Source organism: Mixophyes fleayi, chromosome 5 (genome assembly GCF_038048845.1).
Source record: "Mixophyes fleayi isolate aMixFle1 chromosome 5, aMixFle1.hap1, whole genome shotgun sequence".
NCBI classification, from domain to species: domain Eukaryota; kingdom Metazoa; phylum Chordata; class Amphibia; order Anura; family Limnodynastidae; genus Mixophyes; species Mixophyes fleayi.
The window spans coordinates 229,164,034-229,182,393 of record NC_134406.1 but is presented as its reverse complement, the minus strand read 5'-3'; the positions used below and the strand labels follow the sequence as shown (position 1 = coordinate 229,182,393).

Genomic DNA, 18,360 nt, shown 5'->3' with positions numbered 1-18,360 from the left:
TCTATCTACACCGATCAGCCACAACATTAAAACCACTGACAAATGACGTGAATATCATTGATTATCTTATTACAATGGACCTGTCAAGTGATAGGATATATTAGGCAGCAAGTGAACAGTCAGTTCTTGAAGTTGATGGCTTGGAAGCAGGAAAAATGGGCAAGTGTAAAAATATGAGCGACAAGAGCCAAATTCTGATGGCTAGACGGCTGGGTCAGAGCCAGATTCCAAGCAGCAGGTCTTGTGGAGCATTCCTGGTATTCAGTGGTTAGCAACTATTAAAACTGGTCTATGGAAGGACAACTGGTGAACCGGCGACATGGTCATGGGCGTCAAGGCTGATTGATGTGCACATGGAGTGAAGGCCATCCCGTCTGGTTCAATCCCATAGAAGAGCTACTGTAGCACAAATTGCTGAAAAAGTTAATGCTGACTATGATAGAAAGGTGTCACACAGTGCATTGCAGACCGGTCAGAGTGCCCATGCTGATGCCTGTCTTCTACCGCAAGCATGGGCACGTGAGCACCAGATCTGGAATAAGGAAAAATGGATGAAGGTGGCTTGATCTGATGAATCACATTTTCTTTTACATCCTGATGACGGTGCGTGTGCATTGTTTACCTGGGGAATAGATGGCACCAGGATGCACTATGGGAAGAAGGCAAGCTGGTATAGGCAGTGTGATGCTCTGGGCAATGTTCTGCTGGGAAACCTTGGGGCCTGGCATTCATATGAATGTTACTTTAACATGTACCATCTACATAAACATTGTTACAGACCGAAAACTCCCCTTCATGGCAACAGTATTACCTAACGGCAGTAGCCTCTTTCAGCAGGATAATGTGCACTGCCACACTGCAAAAACTGATCAGGAATCATGTGGGGAACATGACAAACAGTTCAAGGTGTTGCCTCAAAATTCCCCAGATCACAATCTGATCGAGCACCTGTGGGATATGGTGGAAAACAAGTCCAGGCCATGGAGGCCCCAGCTTGGAAATTGCAAAGCTTAAATGATCTGCTGCTAACATCTTGGTGTCACATACCACAGGACACCTTCAGAGGTCTTGTGGAGTCCATTCCTTGATGGATCAGAGCTGTTTTGGTGGCACAAGGGAGACCCACACAATATTTGGCAGGTGGTTTTAATGATGTGACAGCTCGGATGGAATTTCCTTGCTGTCTTCCCCCACATACATTAGTCTGCAAGGACAAGTCAGTATATACACAGCATGGCTCATCGTCCATGTGAGCCGATAGCGGATCCTTATTTTTTTCCCCAAAGGGGATGTGGGAAACTTGTCCCTGATACCATCCTCCAACATATTGTGGAGTCTGGACATCTATAACAGCCAGCTTTCTCATTTCCTTGCCATGGATAAATTCTATTTGAATCATTTATAATGTCAGATCACAGGAGCAATTGTTTAAAACTCGTATGTTGCATGACACTAATGGTGGTCTCGTAAGTGACTGTTGAAACACAGGATCCAAAACCACTCTAGGCCAGTGCCGTTTTATTGCTCTTTCCACATTGATCAACCCTGTATCAAATTGGGTGCTGTTAATCAGCCTATCCGCTACCATACCTGCTTAGGCTTAGCCTTTCCTTGTTGATGTTGTGCTTGTACCTTCTCCAAACACCTCTTCACTTTAGTCCTTGAGTTTTCCTTTCAAGGAAGAGAGACATTAATTCTTTAAGATGCACTTCAACCAAAGATGTATCTGAATTATTATGTAAAACCAAAAGTTGAGAGATTGGTAACCCATCTTTAAGAGATACCAGGTGGTGAGAGGAAGCACATAAGGTTGTATTACGGTCTGTCAGTTTTCTAAATTGTGTTGTACCCAGTCCCTCAACTGTATGGAAAACTTTAATATCAAGAAAGCCCATTCTAGATTTGAGCGTCTGCTATTTAAATCATACAGTACAGTCCAAAGCATTCAAGGCACTACTCATGTCACTAAATTTCCCCTGAGTCCCTTTCCATATCAGAAAGACATCATCAATAAATCTCCTATAATGCATAATTCTGGCCCTATATTTGGGCATTATGTTCTTATTCTCATAGATACCCATATAGATGCAAAAAGACAACAATTGTCAGCGCCCAGCCTTAACACTGCATATACTGCATAAATGTGTGTATCAAGGAAAACAAAAATATGATTGGTGTTGGTTCATATTTTGAACAAAACAGTTAAGCCTGCATCCAAGCATCAAGGGTACCTCATTATATGCAGGTCCTGCACTGACTTATATGCTTTAAATACAATTAAAATGCTGTTAAAACCAGATGCACTCATCTCCCAAGTATAGAGGGTTACATCTAGCCCATATAGATGTTTTCATAAAGTCACGCAATGTTAGAACCCACTGCGGTTCCAGAAATTAGTGTGTAGTATGCTTCCACATATTTGAAATAGTTGCATACTAATATCAGTGTTAAAAGTTTGAGCAAAAACTCTATTGGTAGACCCTCATGTGAATTTTTTCTAAGTGCATGACTAATTGCCTTGATACCCCCTTTATGGGGAATAATGGTATACAATGATCACTCCTCCATTGTGACCAGTAATAAATCCTCCTCGTTTCATCACCAAATCAGCTAAACTATCCAAAAAATCAGTACTGTCCCTCAAATAGCTGGGGATCTTCTTTACACATGGTTATAAATAATCGTCCGAATATAGACCCAGGAGACAAACAAGCAATCTGGGGGATTTTTTAAAGACGTATTTTCAGTAGAGTGTACTAAATTGAGCAAATTTTAGTTTCTCTCATCAGGAATTCACTTATCCTGTCACTGATCCAACCATTCTGTTCAGCCAAATTTATAACTTTATCAACCTTGGTTTTAACATTAGTTGTGGGTCAAAATGATCTCTCATATAGGTAGTGTAATCTGGTAATTGTCTTTCAATCTCAGCATCATAATCAGAAAAGTTTGGACTATTGCTCCACCCTTATCAACCAGGCATATTATAATATTTTTGCTCCCCGTCAATACCTTGAGAACTACTCTTTTCTGTTTAGTAATATTATCATACACCATCTTATTATAACCCAAACAGTACAATTCTAAAAATCTAAAACTGCATTCTAAAAGCAACAATTTACCAACCCTCATTAAGGACAAAAATAGAAAAACAAACCATTTATAAGCGCCAATCCAAATAATGTGAATGGATTAGTTTCCTAATGATAAATCAAACTCCCGCTTTTGTAAATTCATTAACTGATGATATAGATAGAATATAGTTTAATAATAATATGGAATTTCTGCAAACTGCCTGTTTAAGTAAAACATCTGCATCATCATTTGTCAAACTGATCCGTATATGTTCAGCTTCATTGACTAAACCATTATCCAAAAATCTGTTCCTTGTGACATTCCTCTCAAACGTTACACAAATAGGATAACTCAAATATCAAAAAAATACCTATATCATATTGTCATCTAATCATGAAAGGATTTACCAGATAAAGCACAAATTAAAAGCATGAAGAGTAGGCATTCACATACCAAGTAAACAGAGATATATTAGAGTCATCAAAACTTACATCTGAGTCAATCCAAGTGAGCCACAAGTTGGAACACAAAGCAAATGATGTCACTATATTATGTAATATATTAATCACACTTCAACACAGTATAAAGAAAAATATTTAGTCCTTCAGACCCACTTCAATCCCGTGGCTTAAGTGATCTCTATTCGTATTTTCATATCAAGAACTTTGAGAAATTCCCTTTCCAAAGTCCCACTATTCCAGGTGCATAACAGAAAGAACAGAATCTCCGCCGTTCCAAATTTCTTCCAGTAAATTTTCATCACATATATTGATTACTTTGCTGCGGTGCTCCCTTGTAGCTCAAATTCCTTTGGGCTACTCCAATAGAGGCAGTAAACTACACACACAAAACTGCAACATAAGTCAACATCTTCACTTACAGCAAGTCTACAAAATCGAAGTAACCGGATTGTGGAATTCAATTATAAAATTATATCTTAGGGTGAAATTATCCTTTCTTTTGTTGGTTTATTCAAAATATTAATTCTTTTGGGGACTGGGATTGTGTAGTGTAATGTTGTGACACATTGCACTTCATTGTGCATGGTGGCACTGTAGCTAGAATTGTTACCTCACAACGGTGAGGTCATGGCTTCAGTTCCTACCAGTACCCTATTTGTGTGGCGTTTGACTGTTCACGTGTGTTTCCTCCAATTGCTTTGGTTTTCTCAACCCACAGTCCAAACAACTTATGTGTAAGTTAAATGGCTTGCTAGTGTGTGTGTAAGGGAATTTAGACTGAAATTTCCAATAGGACATGGACTGATATGAATGATTCCATAGAATAACAGAAGAGCGCGCCCAAGATGGCTACCTCACTCTTTACAACAATGTAAAGTGCTTTGAGCCTATTGGGAGGAAGGTACTATATAATTACAGAATTACTATTATTATTATTAATCATTATTTAAATAGTAATTATTACATCATATCCAGATAATAATAGGCTCTGGATGGGCTCCGGATAAATAACATGGTAGTTTATAGAAATGTCACATGCAGTTATATTCAGCTCTGGGCGGACAATATGTTATTATATAAAAACTATATATTCAGCATTTGTGACTGATACTATAAATGTTCTATTCAATAAAATACATATGTATGTAACATAGTTTTGTGTTATTAGTACTATTTGAACCTTACCTTAGAATATACAGACATTAATGATATTCACTTGACCCCTGAGCTCAACCAATTAGAAATTAACTGGTAGCTTAAAGGTCTTTCAGACATCCAAAGTGACCACATTTACTCTGAGGAGACATTCACGAAATGCATAAGAAATTGGTCTGTTTTATGGAACTCTGTTGCTTGGCACAAAAGGACAACATAATTCATCCTTTACCATCCGCATACCTATTGTACTGCTCTGGATTCACAATGAATATATCCAAAGACACTGTGAATGCAATGGCCTTCTTTTTAAAAATGAGATTTTCCCAATTTATGTTATAGAAATAAAGTCTTTGTAAATATGTAAGAACTTGATATAATAAGCACTGACAAAGGAATAAATGAATACTGAACAATACCAAGTTTTGGTTATTGATTTCAAGGTTGTTCCCTCAACTAATTGAGGTGAGCATAATACACTTCTTACACATAATTCAAAGAATAACACTGGTATTCTCTGTATATATATATATATATATATATATCTAATATATATAAGCCTAGCCTAGCGGCGTGTGTTAGTGTGTGTGGAAAAAACTATGTTCTCAGAAAGGGCTCATCCAATTGACCTGAAATTTGGTATACTGACATTATTTGACAAAAAAATTATAATAGTGAAGTCAGTTAACTTCCATCATCCCTCCTTCCCCCCGTGGGAGGGGTAGTAAAGGCTAAATTTACCAGTTGAGGGCTCAAACTCTTGACCGTGTGGGTATTTATTTACCAGAGCCTGTGTTTGGTCATGGACAATTGTATGTCGCATTTTCACGAGTACGGAGAAGCAGTGATGTGAAAGTGCAGGTTATGAATACTGCCCTTCAAGGAAGACTGATTGAGCGCAGCGATGAGGTGTTTAGCAGAAACGTTGTGTATCGAGAGGTTTTAGAACAGCAAGACGATGGAGCTTACGTCGGGAAGTAACGCCTAGCCTAGCCCCAAATGCATGACAAGAACCTTTTTAACACCTTAAGTAGCTTGATTGCATGAGTATCATGCACGGGTTAACTTGTATATATGTATATATATATATATATATATATATATATATATATCCTTTACTTCCACATGGTGACCAATAAAGGAGGCTCTACGGAAGCACAACATTGATGTTTGTATTAATCTTTTATACTGAAAATAGGTGAGCAGAACATTTATTTATCTAAACTGCGCATGCCAAAAAACAATACGCTCTATATTGCTTCCTTTTTTTGTGGTCATCCAGCACCAAGGGAAATCCACTTTCTGCACAAGTGGAAGGATACTGGAAACCTTCTGAATCCCTGAGAGCTGCGATCTTGGACTACATGACCATAAATTCATTATTTCTTGATGGTGTGGCACTGGTCATATCCATAACTGTTAGCTCCTGCAAGACACAAGAACAATTGATACATTTCTAGGCCTCCTTAAAGTCTCATGAGAAACAGATGAGCAATTGAGCAACAAAATATCAGTTGAACAAATACCCCAACTAATAACAAGACAAAAATGAGGCAAATCTCCAGGACCTGATGGCTTTTCTATACCATACTTTAAAACATTGGCTGATTCCCTGATACCCTTTCTCTAAAGAGGCTTAATTGGCGGTAATAACTATAATTCATAAACAAGAAATTATATTCATGAATTCACGAGTTATTATCCTTTATCACTCCTCAACAGTGTTGTTAAATTCTATGCTACATTCCTATCAAATAAATATATAAATTGATATGCCCCAAAGTCAAACCTTAAACTCCATGATTACCCCTATTTGGGACAACCCACCTACTCTCTTGGACTATCCCACCAGAGATCCCAACCCTGGATCCTGGAAGGGATATAATTTGTCTCAGAACTTGTGGACAGAGGATCTTGGGCACATGATTCTATGTCCCCAAAGATAGACATGAGATTGGAAGAAACATTAAAGCTGAACTCTGAGGAGGACTATTTGGCAGTCGTTAGGGAAACATTTGTATTCTTCTCAACTTCAGTCTTGGTCGAGGAGAATGCTACAAAATGTATTACAGGTGGTATTACATGCCAGATAAACTTTCTATAATCTTTAATACAGCCAATCCCCACTGCTGGAGGAATTGTGGACAAAGAGGCACTTTTTCACATTTGGTGGACAAAATAATACTTTTTCTGGGATTAAGTATAGGTTTAGGCTCAGGTCTAGGTTTCCCCATAATTAAGGATCCTCGCGTTTACCTCCTGTGTTATCCCCCTCAAGATGTTGATGAGAACTCAGCCAAATTAATTTCACACATATTAGCAGCTGTGAAGTACTTAATAATTAAAATATAGAAGCCACCACCCTCCTTTTGATTTCTCAAAATGGTTTGTGGCACACAATGAGAAAATTACCTGTTACCTACATGATAGAGAGAATGTTATCGCCCTAGTATGGGCCCTGTGAATCTTGCAGAAAGAGAAGCCCAAAGAATGAAGAGGGCACCCTGAGATGGACCTGAGATGTGTAGCATGACAAGACTTGGATCACTATGTAATACAATACATTACATAGTCATAAGTCCTAATCCACTGGGTATATTGCAGTCATGTATTTTAATACTAGAAACACAAAACAAAGACACCACTCATGCAAAACACTGGCATCAGGGGCAAATTATGGGGAAACATTAAGTGGCAAAAACAACACCTGTAAATGCACAAAAACAATCCTAGTTGTGCTGAGTATGGAAAACCTACAGCATCAGAACTCAACGATGTATGTGGCTGAACTCTTCACTGCTCTGTCTCACATCCCATAACTGGAATGACAGTAAGAGATGCACAAATGTTCTGTCTGATTGTACTATAGCATGTTTGGATCCTATTTGCCAATTACCTCTTAACAGACATAAGCAATCAATGTCAGGGATCTGTGCCTGTCTGCCTTCAAGCTAGAAAGGAACAGGAACAACTTGTGGCTACTAATTTGCCCTGCCCCTGCTGTCCAGGTGTTATGGCTTGTGTGCATTGTGCAAAAACCAAAGATGCTGTAGTACTGGCAGAAGCACCTGCATTTCATCATGACAACCTCAACGGAGGTGTCCTCCTTTCTCTAGGGGCTCCAATGTTACTGAGTGAATTCTGGTAGGAAGAGAATGGATCTGATTTGATAAAGTCACAGATGTGTGACGAAACGCGTCAGTTACAGGGTACTATTGATATATGAATGTGAGGAAATGCAGACTGAGGTGGTATTTTATATTTAACCCTTGATTGATGTGGAAATTTTCCTGGAGTGAAATACTTACATACAGAGAAGTGAATAACACAGTTTTTACTTACCTGAATGATTACTGCATTTGGAATGGACTTGCCAAATGGGAGATCTGGTATGAGAAGCATCTATTTTATCAGGCTATCTGTTTGCATGGAGGGACACTCAGTCTTAAAGTCAGCTGTGCACAGTGTGTGCCAAGGAAATTCTCATAAACCGTCAGCGCCCTAATGTGCAGCAATACACAGGTGACCGTGATTGGTCCTGACAAGTAATGTATGTCATTCGATTTCCAACTATTGGCTTACTTTAATGAGTTTTATTTACAGATTGGACACTTCAGCCTGCATATTTGAATTTCCAGACACGTGGATATCAAACAGTCCATCGCATAACAAGTGATTTAGTTAGAGAGGGGGGCGAGTTGGCCACTCAACCTCTCCAGGTACTGTTTGAATTACTAACAATGTCCAGATAGGACTTGATATTAGTATATATAATATATATAATATATATGTGATTTTTACATTAAATTTGATAATCTGGTAATTATTGTTATTACCATCTTGGACAACCCCATCATCATATATATTTGTGTACATATTCTATAGGTGATATTAATATTAAATAAGTTTGGAGATAATAACAATATAGTTATACACATAATATATTTTATTGATTTTATGTTAAATCATCATCATCATCACCATTTATTTATATAGCGCCACTAATTCCGCAGCGCTGTACAGAGAACTCATTCGCATCAGTCCCTGCCCCATTGGGGCTTACAGTCTAAATTCCCTAACACACACACACAGACAGACAGACACAGGCAGGCAGACACACAGACAGACTAGAGTCAATTAGTTAGCAGCCAATTAACCTACCAGTATGTTTTTGGAGTGTGGGAGGTAAATAAATGTTTTTTAATTATTACCAAGAATCTGAGTATATTCTGTCATATCTAATTTAATTTTACATTTTTATTTGATATAACCTAAGTGACTGGCGCTCCTTACTGTGTTTTTTTATTAGAGTGAGGTGTATGCCCATTTTTCATAGTGTAGCGTAGCTTTGCAGTTTTTTACACTGGGCATGCTCAGAACGTTATCATACACAACTGCAGCTATTCAGTCCTGCAACTTCTTGCCACTTACAGCACTTTACACCTGAAGAGAAGTAATGGGAAAGGAAGTGGTATTCTAACATAGACAATGTACAGTAAGGGGCGTGTTTTAGCAATTGCATATGGATTCAGCCTGGGACATAGTGGTAGATATGGATGAAAACACGGTTTTATTCGCTGAGACTACCTGCCACGTCTGGAAAGAGAACATTGAATTGCTAGAACCTGTGGCTAATCACTGCTGTGGCATTGAATATGCACAGCTACAAGTAATGCAATATCAGATACTGTTCTTGTGCTACCGTTGGGTGCGAAAGCAGGTGCTGGTGCTTAAACTGCCTGACTTGCTTCTCTGTGGTCACTACTTTTATCTGGCCAAAGGACAAGGCAGCTCCTATTCAGCCTTCTCTTCATTCTTATAAAAAAACTAATGCAAAATAAAAACAACAAAAAAACTTTATACTACAAGCTTAACAAATAAATTAACTACTAAACTTGCAAAAGTGACACAAAAATATAATACACTTCTCTAAATACAAACAAACCCCACCTTGAACTTTATATAGAATAAACACACACAAAAAAACCTGTTGCTACCTTTTACCCTGCTTAGCTTTAACTCACTGTTTTCTGCTGCCTGCTTCTCCCACATAGATGGTAAGATGGCTGACAGGAAGTGCTTGGACGATGATCAGTGTTGGGATTATCAGAGTGTTTAGCTAGTAGAAATAGAAAAATGCACATTTTGCTGCCATTCACTAATATTTAGGCTTCATACATCTCTAATAGACTCTGGACAAGTTATAGATTTCCAGTGGAAAGAAAACCAACATAGAAATCTAAAGTATAATATCCTGTACATACTGAATGTGGTAAGTATAAAATTAATTATGTTATAATTACTGTAAAAAAAGCTACATAACAGAACAATGAATTAAGAACAGAATCAAACATGATCAATGGACCTGCAATTACATTTACAGAAAGGTGATATGTAAATGAAGTTATTAATAATAATTATGTTGGAGCTGACTGGAATGTAATTGTCTTTTCCAAGATTAGCTCTACTAGAGCCACCAAAGCACTTAGTCAGTGAGATATCTATTCCAACAAATCTTTTCACTCTCGGATAGTTCTATTTTATATTAGGTATTCAGGTGTTATGCTCTTTTCAGGGGACAAAAGAACACGTCCTATTTAAGTGACAAAGTTTAAATTGTGTATTGTGTAAGTAGTTGTGTAAGTAGTTGAAATAAAAAGTAGAATTGCAAAACGTACGTTTTTTTAAAATGTCCATTTTCCATTACACACATATAGACACACACACACATATATATATATATATATATATATATATATATATATATATATATATATATATATACAGTATATATAGTGATTTTTTGCACAGAGACATATAGGATAATATATCATTTATAGCAGCTCTGTCACTTTATAAATACAGAAGGCCAAAGGCTAATTGCTTTTATACATTTTATTGAGACAAAGGACTCCAAGGTAACTACTATCTTTACATTTCATGGGTGAGATATTCCTTATAATACTAAAGTAGGGGGTTTTAAAACAAACAATACCATCATTTTAATATCCTTATTACCTAATTTTAAATATTTAAATTCTTAAATGATGCTTTGCATACTCTTTTGTAGAATTCTGTATGTCTTTAAGTTAAAGACAGGAAAGCTGTACCAGAGCTGTTAGGTGTAAGAGGTTTGTGACTCTCTGTGACAGATCTTGCATGAGTGGGGCAAGGCGAGGGGTAGTCATTATACTTATTAGGACCATTCCTGGGTGTATTGTTGGTGGCATAAACTCTGCCTTAACTGAGATTGAGTACTGAGGGCTGAGGCAAAAAACAGGATATATTGTTTAAGCACAGTGGGGCTGATTTTATCATAGGGTGAAAAACCCTATTGCTGGCTAAAAACATATAGGGATTTGTTATTTTTTCCTATACTTAACAAAGTGGTATCACTGGCGATGCCTCTATGCTGGCGGTAAAAGCCTTTGTTCAATAGGGAAGGTATGAGATATTACATTGGTACTTGTACAGTTGCAATAACCCTTCTGTTATTGGCATCTCAGGACAGTGAGTGAGAGTGATGGTAGTGGCCAGCGTGACGTAGGCTATGCAGATTTGTGCACCTCATTTTACATTCACATAATGTAAACCTGTGAACACCTCCCTATTTTGCAGTTTAATATTGGTACTAAAAATATCAGGGATTTACATTCATTTGTTTGTTTACTTTTTGATCCCAAGCCCGCACATGACCTCCCCCACTGCCACCACCACCACCACCACCACCATTTCTGTTAAATAAGTTGAAACTTGTAAGCAAACATTCATTTTTGGAGAAAAATTTATTTTTGAATAATGCATTGTGTATCATATAATAAGTATTATAATGTATAATAGGTCATACACCTGAATATTGTGGGAGCCTTTGGCTGCAGCCCCATACTGCTTTCTTTAATGAAAGAAAATATTTATGTTGATAAAAGTATGTTGAAAAGAAATGTAAAAAAATCTACAAACACTAACAATAAAAGCATCAATAATTCAGGGGAGCTAAATTAATGTTGTAACTTGAAACATGCCGACATTAAGGATGATTTGTGAATGTGGAAAATTGTGGAGGCCCAGTGCAAATGTCATTTTCTTTTCTTTTGTGATGTCAACTGCCTATTTCTGGGCATATATATGGGTTCATATATGAGTTAGAACATAAAGATGGCAGCATCTAAGGAGAGCAAAATTTAACTCTTTTGTTAGGAAACTCTGTGACTTTTAGAGCACCTTATCTAAAATACAGGCATATTGCAATAGTTTGATTCTGTGTCCAAATTCAAAAATTAGATTTTGTTTAGATGGACATGATATTCATATGAACAGCAAAAGGTGCAGACTGTACATTTCAGGAAACATGTTTGGTTTAGTAGGTTCCCACAAATGGTCATGTCATGCTTCAGCATTGGTATACTTCAGAACATTAATAAACTACCCAAATTGTGTTGCTGGCAATATTTATTTCCACTTAATGTTGCAATGTCCGATTATGTTCCCTTCAGCAACTTTCATCTTGAAGAGAATTAACAGAGACCTCTAATCATCTTCCACAGGATCGTAAATGTTTTATAGAGACCTTCTCTATGCTCTAGACAGAATTATTATGATACCTTAGTAATAAATCTTAGTCTAGCATATGTCTGCTATTTTACTGTATAAGATATTTGAACACAGTTTTGATATTATATTCCTCTCTTTTACATTAATTTAACATATTGCATTTATAAGGAGTTGCATAACTTGTTCATGTCATATATGACTGCTGAGTAATGAATATGAGTACTGAAAAATGATTATGAGGTTAATTTAGATGTCCATTAAACTAAGATGTTCTTCATTTATTTGATGTGTTAACTTTAGTGTGAATGCTCTATTCTTGATTGCTTATACCCCATTCCTACTGCACCAAAATCCCGGGTTTTTGCCGGGGCGAGCTCAAACGACCCGGGTCTTGGTGCAGTATGAATGGTACAAGTCGGATTTATCGAGGGGTAATTCCCGGGTCGGACCCGGGTTGCCTGCACTATGAATGGTGCAACCCGGGTTTTTCAACCCAGGTTGCACAGAAAACAAGCTGATTGGCTGTCTGCCTGTCTCTGGAGGATGATGTCATCAGTGGGAGCCCGTGGAAGATTCGAGAAGGAGTTTAGGAGAAATGGTGGATGGTGGAGTGCAGATCAAGCTGAAGCAGAATCGGAGTTTGTTGGAGAAAATTGCTTTTATTTCACTAGTCACTATTAAACCAGTCACCTTTCAATGACATCACCATTTTTCAGCCAATGAAAACTGCTCTGGTGATGACTCCCACAAATTGCCAGGGCACAGACTTGTGCAGTATGAATGGGGTCAACCCGGGAAATTCCTGGGTCCGAGGTGCAGTATGAATGGTGTTTCTGAGCTGCTACGCTCCGAGCCCCGGCAAAAACCCGGCTTGAAAAACTCGGGATATTGCCAGGGCGGCAGTATGAAAGCGGTATTAATGGCTAATTTTGGTTACCAATTGGGTAAAAATCAGCATGTAAAAAAAGCATTTAAAAAGTTTGCATTTGTGCATATTTTAAATATGTCATTCACATGTGGTATATTCATAGATGATGTGCCCTGAAGACATGCTTATCAGTTTGCAAAAATGTCAAGAACGCAAGTGCCACAGAGCTTTCCCCATTAATTTCAATAGTCTATTCATTTCAATGGGGTTTCCTGCTTGTGTGATACATGTAGAATGCCCATTGAAATGAATGGGATACTGAAAGTATTGGGAGAAGCTTCATACATTAAGTCAGGCAGAAATCCCCCCCCCCCAAAAAAAAAATTCTAATCAGCCCAAATGCTAGATACCCTGGTTCATACTAAAATAGGGGGAAAGCAGTCTGGGCTGCTGTTGCGGAGTGAAAATGACCTCCACACTAGACAGACTGGACTGTTTTCCACAATTAACAGGGAAGCTTGCAGTATGCGGTTCCCCTGTCATAGCAGAACCAGCCTAAAAATTAACAACGTTACCCTTCCAAAGACTAGTAGACCCAGAGGCGGAATTAGTGAGCTGTGGGCCCCGATTCAGGGAGGAGGGGAGGAGGAAACTGGGGTCCCCGACCCTCTGCATCCGCCATGCAACAGGTGCATCAATGGTTGTTCTGCCACTGACCAGTCCCACACTGAAAAAACAATTAACAGTGTTTTGCGACTCCAGTTATGCCAATTTATGCCATTTTAATGGGGTTTCTACATGTAGGGTCTGGTTCATCAAGTAACGCAACACGTGTGATAGGATGGACCGCCTATGCCACCCTGTCTGTTGATGCTGGGACCCGGCTGGGCTTACTTTGCCACCGTTCCCTTTCGTTATCCCAAAAGCTCCCTCTTGCCGCAGTAGGAGGGGATTACAATGCTGCCTCCTTTTATGGCACTCAGAACCACGTTCCTTCTGGGTCACTGACGCTGCTAGTGTACCTCTTTGCTGGTGTACCTGGGCTGGTAACTCTGGACCTCTTACTATGGATCCGGGTTGCTGTGAATGGATCCCCCCTGGCCTATCACACTAATCAGGGCTGCATGGGTAGCAGGCAGAGTGGTGGTACTGGAAAAGCTTGGGTCCAAACCTCAGACACAGCCGGAGAACGGATTAGATTTGGGTCTAATCTGTAGATCACAGGAAGACAGCGATATTGAAGATGTTACCAAGCAGGTCTTTGATGCAAGATGTTTATTTTCTCTCACCCTATTTGAAGGTACCAGGGTGATCAGGTCAGATGAAGTCAGAAGAATGATACATGCTCAAACAGCTTATCTTTTATACAGTTCTGAAATAGGCTATTTTTGGAATCAGGATGTAAGCCCATTTACCAAAACATTGATTTCCATGCACTGAAAAGCCACTAATATTTATACTTAGCTATGAAATTCTTAAAAACCTTGCTGTGATATCCTGCATCTTTGTTTGAGATGCAGGAAATGTAGCAGCACGTTTTAAATGAAACCTTCCTGTCTCCAAGTTAAACCTCACACATCAAAAGGCCTGAGTAGCATGTGGCTTTTCATCAGACCGTTCGGAATACATATTCACACAGAACAACAAAAGGACCCACAACAAGCCACTTCCCCAAACGACAATACACCAAAGGCTTGGTAAACACAGGCTCATTGTACAGATATATATATCAGAAATAGGCATATCCTATAGCAAGTTTAGACAAGAGATGAATATCTTCCCTGGTCTCAGAAATAATGATTACCTATCCCACAATATAAACAATATAAAAAAATAAGTGCACGTGCAATTACATAAATAAGTGCCCTGCGCTATTTGCTTTAAATAAATTTTTACCAAAAGTTATTTAATAGTGATCCAGTCACAGCCAGTTTGCTTTGAAATGCACGTAAATCGGCTCTCTGCACTCCCGAATTCATCAACACACGGATCTCAAGATATGCCCGCCATTGAATTTGAGTCTAGTTCTGCTGTGCTCTACTAGACGAGACACTGCAGGATGTTTGCCATGAAATACATTTATTAAGATGCTGTTAATGACTGCTGAACATAACATAATTTTTTAAAGGTGCTCCTGAATGCAAACACATGTTATAGCATGCATACAAGTCTGCCATCACTAGTAAATAGGACTTAGACTAGCCCTGTAACTGGAGCAAGAGATAGGGCAGAAAAACAAGTAACTTTGAGATGCCCAGAGCTTTATTCGGACATAGCTGCATGCGCTTGAGTTTGGCATGCCCTTACTGTGCATTGACTATGGCAAACACCCCTTCCTCGCCCAAAATCGTAGACTGTAGTAAGTGTCCTTTGCGTTCGAAGATAGAGCAACCAGAGCTGCATTTACTGGCATAGTACGGTTCTGGGCATACGCATAGTGATTTTGCGCACGATACACTCAAAATTGGCAGAGTTGTGCCTTGATGACATGAATGAGCCATAGGAATAAATGAACCATTGGGACTTTTTTGTAGACCAGTGACATTCTTTGAACCCACTGAAATGAAATAAACAGTGCTCAAAAATCACAAAGCAAACGCATGCAGACACAAATATGAACATAAATGGTTATGGGCATGTAGAATAGAATGGGTTTAATTTTTATGTGCTTGCATGCTTTGCCTTAGGAATGCAAGTCGGGTGCAAGATTTAAATGCCAATGGGTAACCAGCCAATGGGAAAAACATTTTAGTCAGGTTTGTCACAATAGCACTGAAATGAGGCAGTGTAAATGGGCACTGAGTGAATTGCTGTTAAGGGGTTTCAATGGCCAAGAGAGTGCAGTAAATATAATTTATGTAACTGCAAAAATACAAGCCAGCAGTGCAAAAGACATTGTGCGATGTCATGTGTATTTTTATGAATGCGCTTGTTTATATGGGAAGCACGTGGATCTGTGCATCAATATGGTGACAAGGTGGAGTATCTAGGCCAATCAGGACATTAATATCTGCCAGGATTGTGATATGTTAAGATACAAATGAGCTTTGAAAAGCAGTGTTTTATGAGAAAATGTAAAAGTTTGTCCTAAAGCGCAAGCAATGTCTCTCCCTCCCTCTTTGTGTATAGAAATATGTTCTGCTCATTTGCTTATTATTCATGGTTAAGGAAATGCTATTATTGGGCTTGATGCAGTAGTTGAGAATTGGTTTAAACGTTTTGTAAAAAGCAGAAAGAGAAATCTAAAGGTGAAATGTTCTGCAAATCAAAACACTTTGCTTTGCTCCAAAATGATTGAGAGTAGCTAAAAGGAGGGTTAACATCCTGGACCACTCTAGACCACCAGGTTTATTTATTTGATTTACCAATACAAGGCACTGTACTGTGCTAAGTGAATAATGATATGGTGTCCCGTTTGCTCAGAAATTGCTGAGTACCCTAAAAGGGACTGAAACGGTCTAACGGTAGTCTTTTCAACTAACAGCACAGAGGAAATAAATGCCTTTAAATTCAGCAGCTTTTGCTCTGGTAGTCAAAAAACTGATAGGGGGACACCAAACTTTCTGATCAGGGTTTAAAATCTTGAGAGGGTGATCCAAGGGACTTTCCAAGACCAGTAAAAAAAGTATGTCCTTCAAAATATGACAAACTTCCCTTTTGCCAGACTCCATCCTGCCTAGTCTAACACTTTAAAGACAAATTAAATCCTTTAAAAAATTACCGGGGATTTCAGAGCCCATGGGGAGGCAGTGGTCTACAAAATCTCCTCAATCTTAAAGTCCAGAAGGTAATAGCCTTGTTAGCAAGCCATAGAGCCATCTTTTTGACTTTACTATTGTTGATCGCTTAACCTTAGTGTCTTGGGTCTCCCACTGCAAACCCCCTTACATTTCTAAAGCACCTACTGAATGAATGTGCACCTGTGCAATGAGAAAACTCATGCTGGAATTTATACTTATTTATTTACACTGACCTCCGTTAAAGTATCAACAGACACCCCTGACATGGGTCTACTGTCCGCTGCCCTGCGTTCTACAAGCTGGTAGATGAAAGGGGGCAGATTTATATTTATCTGACATGATAGAAAGCCATGAATCTATATATTTATATGGCTTGCATTGATGTAGGTAATTCCATTATCAAAAGGCATCATAATAGTACCACCTCACTAAGCCTCCATAAATATCGATATTTTTAAAAATGAGGGGAACATTCTCAAAGAGCCCAGTAAGCACTAAAGTGACAGTGTCCCCAAAACTCCCTTTACAGGTTTTTTAATTGACAATGTCAGGTGTATACCTAATGCTTCTCTACAGTTGTCATGCAAGAGCTGTGCTCTAGACTTACAGCAATAGCTGAAGTCAAATCACTCCCTGAAACTGACACTACTAGGCCAGAGTCTGAAAGCACAGGTTTGGATTGTGGTGTGGGTTTAGATTGGGGTAAAACTAATAGTGAAGCAGAGGCTATGTAATATCAATGATGGTGCTTACTGAGTGACTGAAGCTTTCTCTTGCCTCTACTACTATCTGATACTACAGAGATTGGGGACATCTCACCCATACAATGCATTATGCCTGAGTTCATGCCACTGGATCCAGCCATTGACTACACACCAGAAGTCCCAACAAATAAAGAAACCTGGACAGGAGCCATTCAGGAACAGGCTGACATATCTCCAGGACCTCAAGGACAGTCTCCTGTAGCTGCTGTAACTGCTTTTGTATGAAGCTGAAGAACCGGAAAAGAAAAATGAAAAGCTCAGTTATAGGAGGCAGTTAGGAACTGTGCATGAATTCAGTTAAGAAAATGAGTAGCACATACATAGCAGTAGAATGTGATGCCACTTTCCTCCTCCCTGCTATCCAATAATTTTCTCTCTGCCATATTCCCACAGAAGTCCACCTCCCAGACCAACAAGACTTCCCAACCCTGGCAGAGAGCAGCAGAGGGACCCTGATCAAGGTTCCCCCACTGCAGTCAGGTTGATTTATCAGTTATTACATTTGAATGTCATCACAAATACTCATTCAAACATCTAGAAAAATAAAAACATAACATGACAGAACATATGTAATAAACTTTTTTGGACTTGTGAATTTCCTAAGTTAATGAAAAATGCAGTAAGTTATATTACTTATCGCCCAGTAGTAGTGTGTGGCAATTACGGCACTGGTCATATAGAAAATATATGTAATAATTGAAAGCAATCTCTTCCGTGAAGAGCAATCTTGAGATCTACAGCAGTCT

The 18,360-nt window shown here is 38.7% G+C and overlaps 1 long non-coding RNA gene across 1 annotated transcript; it reads right to left on the bottom strand.

The window, feature by feature from the left end:
• Positions 1-1,590: 1,590 nt before the first annotated feature.
• LOC142157841 (uncharacterized) lies at positions 1,591-17,844 on the bottom strand. Its single transcript, XR_012692655.1, has 3 exons — positions 17,727-17,844; positions 9,716-9,810; positions 1,591-1,671 (listed from the first exon to the last, which is right to left on the bottom strand). It is a non-coding gene; the product is annotated as an uncharacterized LOC142157841 (long non-coding RNA).
• Positions 17,845-18,360: the final 516 nt, after the last annotated feature.